This window comes from Rhea americana, unplaced genomic scaffold (assembly GCF_003343005.1).
Source record: "Rhea americana isolate MKP2758 unplaced genomic scaffold, rheAme1 scaffold_135, whole genome shotgun sequence".
Classification (NCBI taxonomy): Eukaryota; Metazoa; Chordata; class Aves; order Rheiformes; family Rheidae; genus Rhea; species Rhea americana.
This window is the reverse complement of record NW_028185428.1, coordinates 2,506,049-2,517,124: the sequence shown is the minus strand read 5'-3', so window position 1 is coordinate 2,517,124 and position 11,076 is coordinate 2,506,049. Positions and strand designations below refer to the sequence as shown.

General features: G+C 42.3%; 1 protein-coding gene across 1 annotated transcript in view; it reads right to left on the bottom strand.

Moving 5' to 3' along the window:
• Positions 1-11,076, bottom strand: part of SFXN1 (sideroflexin 1) — a 46,574-nt gene that overhangs the window by 28,250 nt on the left and 7,248 nt on the right. The window lies entirely within an intron of this gene.

The following is an 11,076-nucleotide window of genomic DNA, read 5'->3' as shown; positions in this document are numbered from 1 at the left end:
CGCTTGGGTGGGTGAACGTTGCCTGCCAGCAGCAGGGAAACGCTCGCAGGAAGCCGCAGTAAAGCGGCCCGTCGAAGAGTGACGTGCTCGCGGGCCCTAATCCTAAAAGGGAGCCGGGAGTAATAAAATAGCGCCTTCTTGCGAAATCCTCTTAGAAAAAACAGCACTTCCCTGCCCTCTCTGCAGCCCGGCTTGCGCAGCCACGAGCGCGGACTGGCGTCCTGACACGGCGGTTAAGCGCTTTGTGGAGGCCCGTAGATGTATTTACTGGTAGTGTTTGGGGTAGAGCTGGTGAAATTTTTGCTGTTGAAACTGAGCTGTGAAAAGCTGGATTTCCTAATACCTTTTTTTTTTGGAAATGTAATCTTGTTAGGCAGGATTTTGTTTTCAGCTTTTAGCTAAAAAATTTGCGGTTTTCAATTAAAAATTTCTGTTGCAAATTTTGCAAACACTTTATTTTTCCACAGTGGAATTAATGTTTTGGGGATTACCTCTGGAGTTGTGCTGTTTTCCAGCTGTGGATGGTCTGGCTGTAGGACATCCCAAACTGAATCGGAAACCGCTGTGCACCTATTGCACTGTCAGTGATTTGAGGCCTAACTTGCACACTAGGAATAAACTTCTCATATCTGCATATACCAAAGCATGTTTTTCCATGAAATTCTTGCTTTGTAAATGCAATTTCGTACCTGCTGAAAACTGTGGCACCGAATTCCTAGTATCACTTGATCACGTCTCAGATGTTCATACATCCATTTCCACCTGGGGCTCTAGTGCTTAGATCATACTTACGAATATAAATACAATAGTTGAAGATACAGATATTCCAGGGTGAGATTGTAAAATGAAAAAGAAAAAGCTTGCATGGATACTCATCCATTGCATTTTTTTTGCACATCAAATTTCATACAAAATTTATGTACTTTATTGCTTTAGCTCTTTTTAATCTTGCCAGAGAGGTCCCAGGCTCTATGGCCATTGACAGATCAAATTCTGAATGCACCTTTGAAGGTATCCACCCCTAACACTTGCTCCTAAAAACATCTCAATGACTGAACAGGAAAGACATCTCATATAAAAAAATGGGTACAGCTAGATATTGTGCATTAAAACAAATAAATTGCCAATGTGCATAACTGATTCAGTGGTATGTTGTTCATATTCTAAGGATTCATGTCTTCTGCCTCTTAATTTTGTTATGTACCAAAGATTTTAACTTGTAAATCTGCATTAAACCCTTCTCAGTCTTTTCTGCACTGTCATAACAGAAATTCTGCTTGCAGGCTCTTTAATGTAAAATGTATTAGTATTTAAATACTCTGATTTGTGAAATGGAAAGCTAGTTATGATGGACACATTCACTCCTAGAGGTGCTCATGCTCTCTAGATTCAGTGTGGATGGCACTGAGTGGCTATATAACCTGTCTTTCACTGGACTAGTCATTCCTCTCATTGATGAGGAACTGTGAACCCTGTAAATCTTGAGAGAGCTCTGACCAAGAACTACAGAACTGGGCGAGTGGGTGAATATGGGTATTCACAAGGAATGGCTAACCTCTGACTACATGTGTTCCTTCATCCCCACTAATCTTCCTTTTACAAATATTTTAAGCTGCATTTAAAAAAGCAAAATTCAACAGCATCTTCCAGCTGCAAGACGCAGATGTGTGTTTTGGCTTCATCCTGATTCCCCTCGGAGGTGAGAGCCAGGCTTATGCCATTCCTGTCTACGCCCTCCACAAGAAGGAGAGTTAGGTGGGTGAGCTGGAAGGGGCTGCCAGGGACTCCAGCCGCTTCTCTGCTTTAAACACTCAAGAGAGCATGATCCTAGAACATGATACTGAGCATATTCATCTGCAGCTTAGTGGTGTAACTTTATTCTTCAGAATCTTGAAAATACTCCTGCACATATAGTCACATACAATGAATACACGCAGAGCTCAGTTAGTGCCCCAACTGTGAGTTCAAGCATGTGTTCCCTCGCGTGTCCATAAAGAGTATGGAATCTTGCTGGTTGTATCACAGTCCAAATAGTAATAGTATATACAGAAAGCATGTACTAGAGACTACAGCTGTATATATTAAATAAGCATTACATTGGCTCCTGTGGGAGCATTCCTTGCAGTCTTCTTATTTCCTAAAGACTCCATTAACAAGAGTCCTGCAAACTTCCAGGTGTAAATTCAGGCTGTAGTCTTTATTGAACTAGCAATGAATTTAATCAACTACCTGTTTTCACGTGGAAGAATTCCTAGATTATTATAGGGCAAACTCTTCCCTATGCCAACCAGAATATGAGGACTTCTGCTCTTCTACAACTACTGTCTTGTCTAAGAAATGAACTTTACTGTATTTACTTTCCCCAAGCTTTACTGCATTCATAATATTTATATTGGGCATTATTGCTTTTATGTTTTTTATTATTTCAAATTGGTGCATCAACTGACAAAAACTAAGAGCTGCTGCACATTGCATTTACTAGCATAAATGTCCAGTAAGTGGCACTACAGGACAAAGTTTTCAGCAACCCTGTGTCACAGACAGCACAGTTAAACAGACTAACGGCAAGCTTGGGATATGTCAAAACTTTTCTGCTCCATGAGAAAGGAAGTTGTGCAGCAGGTGGGAAATGACGTGTGGTGACTGCCCTGAAGGTATTAATGCAAAGAACTGGAGTGTGTTSAGCTGCTGGCTCTTGAACGTGGTGTCAGGAACTGGCCTTGGCATGGAGCTGATGTTGTCAGAGATTTRCCAGAAGAAACCAACAAAATTCCTGGGTGCCATTCATTATCACTCACTTGATGGGAGGTGCCTACGACGGCTTTGTACTGTATTTTACTGTCAGAAACAGAGTACTGGGCTAGGTGAACCACCTACAGCACSTCTTGTCATCTGCAGGCTTACTGTATGTTAATTTTGTGTAGAAAATCCAACCCCCAAGCTAGAAGGGAGAGCAGTACAGCTTAAGGASTACTTACAATTCAAAGATTGTTTCTGTTAATGAGCTAGGGAGGTCATCAGGTCTGTGTCAGCATATCAAAAAACCACCATCACCCTGTTTTCCCATAGCTTCCACTGTTAATGAGTATACTGTTATCTAGGGGAATTCGGGCAAACAAACAAACAACAAAACACTTTCTGGCAGCCTAAATTTTAACAAAACCCTTATCTAAGCTGATGGAGGATTASTTACAAAACCAGTTACAGGTTCTGACTCTGTTTATGATATCTGAACCTGATTTTAAGTAAATCGTATTATACTGTGCCAAATGAAATTGATGCATGCCTGATTTTCCCATTTAGCTAGATGATAACACACATAGTTACACCAGGTAACATTGAAAAGAAGATGAAAAGCCACACTGCATTTAGAAGGAACATAAAGCTACATTTAAAAGGATAAATCAGCCTTTGAAGGGGATTAGGAAGCTATTTCCTCTGTGATGTGTTTTTTCTATAAATGTCTTTTGCGAAGTTGTTCATACCCTGAAGCATCTGTGCCAGCCACTGTTGACAAGACATTCAGCTAGGCAGACCGATCTGGAATGGCAGCAGTGTACGGCTGTGCATGTAGTGTAGGACAAGAGGAGATGTAGTCATCCTCTAGGGACCAGATATTGCTGCCTCTTAATGCTTTCTCCTGCTGAGTCTTTCCAATRTCTTTTGGAAATAGCAATTAAAAATATGCACTCTTAAATGTTTATTCCTGCAGCGACATAGGGTGACACTTGACAGCTTCCGATAACAAGGAGGGACATGCAAGAACACACAACAGCCAAAGATGACACACACAAGCTGGTAGTAAATTCCTAGAAATCAATAGGAAATTCCTAGAAAGCTGGGGGAGGGGAGGGAGAGAATTCCTGGAGAGCTGTGGCAAATTCCAAGAAAGGTAGGAGAAATTCCTAGAAAGCAAAGGAAAATTCATAGAATGGTGAAGGAAATTCCTAGAAAGCAGTGTGATATTCCAAGAAAGCACAAGGAATTTTAGAAAGCAATAGGATAAAAATAGAAAACATAAGAGACTTCCTAGAAAGCTGAGTGTAAATTCCTAGAAAGCAGAAAAAGATTTCCTAGAAAGCAATAAGGGATTCCTAGAAAGCTGTGGTAAATTCCTGAAAGCTATAGGAAATTCCTGGAAAACAATGAGGAATTCCTACAAAACCATGGGGTATTCCTAGAAAGCATGTGTGTGTGYGTGWGTGTGTGTGTGTGTGTGTGTGTATCCTAGAATGCTACAGGGAATTTGTTGAAAACTATGGGAAATTCCTATAAAATACAGGAAGTTTCTGAAAAGAAATGCAGAACCCTAGAAAGCAAGGGGAATTCCAAGAAACTAGTGGGCAGTCCCTAGGAAGCAGGGAACTGGRGTAGGATTCTAGAATTAATAAGGAATTCCTGAAAGCAACTGCAAATTCCTAGGAGGCAAATGTAAATTCACACTAAGGTGGAAGAAATTCATAGAAAACAATGGGAAAATTTCYTAGAAAGCAACATAAAATTCCCTGAAAACTGAGTGGAAATTCCCTGAAAGCTGGGGAGGATGTTCCTAGCAAGCATCAGGAAATTCCTAGAAAGCAATGGAAATTCCTGTAAAGCTGTAGAAAAATCCTAGAAAGCAAAGAAAAAATCCTGGGCAAGTTGTAGATCCTGGAATTGCTAGGGTCCAGGGGGGAAATTCTTAGAAAGGGATGCTGGAAAAAGCACAAGAGACAATTAATCACTGTAAACAGAGAGGGAAAAAAATCAGAAGCTAGATAGGATCTGATCTGACAGTCTTCCCTAAATGCAAGTATTTRATTTTTACCTAGAAAACATCTGTAATTTGAACCTCTCCTAAACGGAGAGGACTAGCTTGAGGGACATGATTCAGTTTTGAAGGAGAGACTGAATGTCTGAATGTCCGTGTTGATGCAGCCAGACTCTAATGTGTAAAAAACTGCTAGCTCTCAACGCTCCCTGCTTAAACTGGTGGAAAAGGAGCAAAGGCAGTTTGCCGGTGTTGGAGGCCCCTGACCCTGAGACAGATTTTGATAAATCAGTGATGAAAGTCCAGGTGTATTTCCAGCCTTTGAAAGTACTGCCTACTAGCGACTGCTCTGATAGTTGCTCTCTCTGCAACAACTTTCTGGGCAACACGGTGCAGAGAAAGAGCCAAGAGCATCGAGCAGGCTGCAAAGAGCAAGATGTTACTTGTTTGGCACTGGGGTGAGACAACAGCCCTGCCTGATGTGGTGGGCCAAGCACAAAGGCTGGAATGGAAAACCAGGTCCAGATGAGCTAAGATGAAAGTGATTTTTGGATTATATCATAATTTGAGACAATCCATTCAGATCCCTGGGTTTATCGAATGTTCAAGTGAAAGTTATGGCAGGAAGAGTGAAGCAGACAAAAGGGACCTTGGTCTGGGTTGTTATTTCCTGGCTGGTTTCTCTCGTGCAGCAACCTGCTCCTGCTGCTTGCTGGCATGCGGGCATGCTAGGTTTGTGCTGGTCTTCACTGCTAGCAACAACTCTATGCAGTGTTAGCTTCTTTTTTTGGATGGGTGTTTTGTTTAATTCTATTTACTTGTATTTAATCCAAGAATTCTATTTTGTAGTCTGCCTAGTAGAAGGGCTGTTGAGCCTGACCATACTGGATGTGCATTAATGTGAACTTAAAAATAACCAAATATAATGCAAAGAGCCTGACTTTTCTCGCTTGTTCTACTAACCTTTACAGGCCCTGGGCTCAGGCAGAGACCAAACACATTCTTCACCATCACACATCGTGYACTAGAAAAATCTGCTAGTAGAAGTTAAGCAGTCCCTCTCCACCCATCAATCAATCCTTTAAGGGCTGGATGGGAATATGGGAGAGGGATCTATTTTGTGCTGCTGGCTGGAATGCAGCTCAGGAATATATCTGTAAAAGCAGTTTAGGAGTGAAAAGTGCCACCTACCAAGCCATCTGCTAAGAAAAGTATGTTATCTCTACTTTCATCCACTGTTGCTAGCAATCACTGTAACACTCATCTGTAAAGAGTTTTTCTCCTGATGTATCTATGTATATTCTTTTTATTCATCCACTCAGGATTAATTATTTCTCAGATTAATTTCATTCTAATGAATCATTCTGCATCACTGGCTTTATTTCATCTCTGAGATACTAATTAATATGTCAAAGTAATTTTTAACTTTTAAAGTGTTGTCATTTTTCAGTGACTTCTCCTTTGACTCATATAATCAATTTCAATTTATCTGAGGGCCTAAAATGTCCATCCAGTGGACATTTCAGGCAAACTATACAGACTTAAGAAAGATTGTGCATATACAAACAAAACCAAGGGCCCAGCTTCTATCTGTGTGGACATCTGAGTCTATGTGCTATATGTGTGCTGATCCTCAGCAATCAACATGATCGGGTTTTTTATATGCATGGATTAGAATATAAAATTCAATAATACCTTGAGTGTCTACATTTGTCAGTGAAATAATCAGGAAATTTGAGACATTTTGTATTTTCTATTTTAGTTTAGGTTTTAAAGGGGGCTCTTGTTGCTTTTCCCTGGATCTCCTRACACCTTTCTACCGTACTGCAGGGACGAGGACGTCTGGGGAAGCATTATTCTTTCCGCAGAGCTCTCCTCTCTTCGTAGCAATAATTTATTCTCTTCATCCTCTGCAGTTTGGCTTTCTACCCACTCTTGAGGGAAGTGTTGGCAGGGCAGTAATTCATCTTCTACCCTCTATCTGCTGGCAGATGGAAATCCCAGAAAGAGAAGCTGTGGAAAATTTCAGGTTTCCATGTTCGAGTAATTTGCAGAGCACTATGAGATCTAACCAACAGCAGCTGATTTCGGTTTGACTGCGGGGGGGAAGGATGTTAAGCTGGGAGAAGGAGGGTTGCGCTGACTGTTCATTATAGGAAACTTTTCTTTTCTGGACTTGTGGGAATGAGTGGCTGGAACTGGAACCCCCCTTGCAGAGAAGTCACTGCATAAGACCTGCTGATTAAATAACCTATTTATTCACAGAGATCTTGAATCAGTCATGGCTCCTGGGTGGCAGGAGGATGGAGGATTGCTTAGATGAMACCTGCAGCTTTGATCCAGAGCTACAAGTTCATTCCTTTTCTCTTTTGTTCCTGCCATCCACTTCTCCCCTCTCCTCCCCCCCCCCCAAAAAAAAATATTATAAAGCTTTGAGGGTTATAGCTAAAATGAACCAGCTGTGATTTGGGTTTTCTTTGAAAATGTAAAGAGAGATGCAAGGAGAGAAAGCCCCTAAAAAGAACAGAGCCTGAACTGACTCTGAACAGGAGACTGCTTGGGGAAGCATCTTTACAAGAACACCTTTTCTTTGAYTTACAATTAAATTATGGTTTTCCACAACCCTGAAAGCTTGTGCAGCCAAGAGGCTGCTTTTTGAAAATCTGCTGCCTTATCTTCTCAAGAACAAAAATCCTCACTAAATTCCCTGTCACCATGGGGGATGGAGGAGGGCTCTCCCAGGTAGAGTTAGCACTGCAGTCTCACATTCATGCATCCATTTAGCAAGGAGGGAAGATGCCTGAGGAGCAGCAGTGCCCTCGTCCTAACCCGTGAGCCCTCTGCAGTCAGTGGCKGAGCCCTGGATCCCGTAAATCAGAGGCACCGACCAACTCCATCCTCACTTACACCCTACTTTATGTATGTGACCAGCTCTGTTGCTGCCTCAGMTGCTTTGAATAAATCATACTTTCATAAATAGTGTTTTTATTTGTTTTTTCCCAGTCTTTCTCTTTTTCCTGCCAGTGTCCAGACTCCTCAAGTATTTTACCAGTGACCTGATATCCAGGGATGCCTTGTGCACCAGTTGCCATGCGAAATAGCTCCAAAGTCAACATTCACAAGGTACTGATGTGCTTTTTGAATATACTGTTACTAAATTTCCCACACTCTAAGGCTGAATTGTAGCTTGATGTGCCTACAGCCAGGCATATACACACACACAAATATTAAATATTGTGGATACTAAATATTGAATATTTAGGCCTCTCTGCTCTCAGTGTTTCTGGACTAGAAATCACTTCTCTCACTGATCCTTTCTCCTTGGTGGTGGATCTTCATCGTTCAAGAATTATTTCGAGGTCCTTGGAGATGGGGCGTCTTTAGCYGCAGAGTAATATATCTACTTTACTACTGCATTTTTCCCCATGGAATGCCCCCAAAAGATAATATCARTTTAACCAGTGTGCTTCACTGAACTTTAAGAGTTCATAGCTGTTTGATTTCCAGCAACCCTTGATTTTTTTCAGGTAGATTAAACTGAGACGAAAGTAATCTTGGCTTGTTAATATAACAATTATTTAGCAACCTGACAGYTCTTTTAAACATTATTTCTGCTAACATGCCTTGGCTGATTTCATGTTTAATAAATTCCATGCATGCAGCCTCAAAAAGTTGTCCCTAGAGTGACGTGAGCACAATTTGTATCCACATACTGTAAATAATATTTTGTAAATTAAGCTGCCTTTCTCCAGCTTTAGTGTGTGTGCTATTTTGTAGATAAAAGCATACTTATCCCCGAATGCAAGATTTGGACTTTATTCTGCTCTGATTTGGTCTTCCACTAGCTAATTTGTGTTTGGATTAATATCATTTGGATCAAGGTGCTACTCAGTATTTGTATATTTAAATCTTTACAAGGACCAAATAGGAGTTTCCCCAGTAAGAATCTCCTGGGAGGAGGAGGTATCTTGCAGGGTGGTAATAGGGACCCAAAACACTTCCTTTCCTGGGCATTGCTTGGATTCTAGCATCAGTCAGTAGTGATTGAAAAGCATAAAAAAAAAAGGTTGTTTTTTGTGGGGACCTAGTGGAAATTAAACAAGCTCTATAGTAGTTTCTGAATCTCAACGAGACAGCTCACAGTTGTCCTATTGCTGGCAATTTTGGGCAAGTCCTGAGCTGGAAGAGAGCTGATCCTTTTGGCACTGGCTGCAGGCACATTAGCCAGAGAGCAGCAAAAGAGAAATTCAACCTCTGCTTTGGGTAAATGGCTCCGAGAGTCATGTCAATCTGCTGCCTAATCCCACTACTAAATTCACCTAAATAATAATAGTGCTTTAATAGATTTYGCTTTTGTTCCTCACCTGGGTACGACTATTAAGTCATGAAAGTTTTAAAAGCTTACAAATGAGCTGAAGTGACAAATGAGTACAGCAGGGTGCCCTGCGTGGAGCCGCAGTGCTTGAAGCCTGCGTAGCTGCCGAAGGGGCTGTGCTGCAGCGCTGCGGCTCAGCTGAGCCAGGCACGACCTGCTTCATCCATGAGCTGATCACACACGCACAGGCCTGAGACAGGAGGGAGGCTCGGGAACAGACACGAAACTTGTGATCAGATGATGAATGTTAGTTAGGTTCTTACAGGCTGCTGCGGGTAGGAAGCTCAAAGACATTTGTTATCTTGGATTCAAGTGAAAAATTTAAGCTCTCAGCCATACGAACAGCATCAGGCTTCTTCCCAACAAAGGGTTCAGCCTCTCTTCCCCAGGAAAGGCTATTCCTCAGCAAAATAAATAAATAAATAAAATTCACTGGACAAGCCAATAAGCAGATCGTTGACAGCAAACTGCTCTCTACTCTGCAATTTATGTCTCAACTTTTCAACATAAGATTGTGCTGTTTGGGTACTCTGGAGTTACTCTAGTTTCTCCCGGAATAATCTAGGACTGAAGGATGGCTGTAGTGGGAGGTGAGTCTGGGGGAACCTCTCGAAGTTTTTACAAATAAAATCAGATATGCTCAGCAGCTTCGTATGCAGGAATTGCTCCCTGCAGCCTGGCCTCCCCCTAGGTTTTCTACTGAAAGGAGGGAGCGTGCTACATTTCCAGAAGTATCGTGCAGTAAATCTTACTGGTGTCATGCTTTAAGAAGAAGAGAGGAAACAAGAAAAAAGCTTGAAAATATAAAAAGAAAATCCACAACGAGTTTCATTTGAGATCTCTATTACCAAACAGAACAGAATTCATTTTCATGTCTATTTTCACCCTCCTTCAGGAAGGAATGATGATTAAAGGACAGAATAATCTGAAGTAGGAATGAGAACTTGCTAAGAAGCAATTAAAAAAAGAGAATGAGGCAAAGGCAGAAAAAATRTTTTTGTTAGCTAGTCAAGGTTAGTTCGGCACTGTATCTGCTTTAACTGACATTAGGAGAAATTATAGATGGCATAAAAGCAAGTTCACTAATGCCGAACCCCAGGAAATTTATCTTGACAGCTTAGTGAGTTTATTTGTTCTTCCAGAAGATTTCAACTTCCTTTTATCTACTATGTTTTATAGCTTCATTTTCTGATTTTTGATTATTATACAAAGGGATTAGCTTGCAGAGCAGTATGTTCATCCTCTTTCATTGCCTATTGTAGCTAAGGTAAAAAAATCCTTTTTGTAGAAAGAAGAGGTTTGAGACATTGCTATTGTGTTTTCAATGCTTGCTACTGAGCGTGAATGATTTTTACAAAGAAGAAAACATAGTTTTAAAGGAATGACAGATTTTTGCATGGCAGTAAGGAAATTCATGGAATTCCGTTATCTTTTGTAGTGGGATAAAGCCAGCTGACCAAAACTCAAGATCTGAYATCTGAGGGTGCAAGCTCGGAGGCTCCAAAGGGGACGCAGGTCCGGAGAGCCGGGCTGCGGCCCTCCCTCTGCCCTGCACCTGCTGCGAGCAGCTGGGCCGGGACGCGGCCCCCGAGACACCCGTGAGAAGCTGGATGTTAGGTTTTATCCCTGTTTCTCTCCTGTCTACACGCAGGGAACGTGATGCCCTTTGGTGGTTTCATGAACTCGGGTTTTGAGCCCGCGTGGCTGAGGGTTGCCCCTCGTTGTTAGCCTCTCCGGTGGCGGCYAAAAGGCCGCTCGGTTCGTTATATCCGCGCCCGCTCCCCAGCAGCGCGGAGCCCGCAGGAGCGGCCGGGCGCCTGGACGGGGCTCAGCCGCGGCGTTTTTGGGGGAAACCACGCTCGACTCCGCAAGCGGCGGCTGCGGTCGCAGAGGGCCGCAGGGGGCCGTGCTTGGTCGGCGGGCTGCTCCCGAGGAGCGTCCGGGGCGCTGC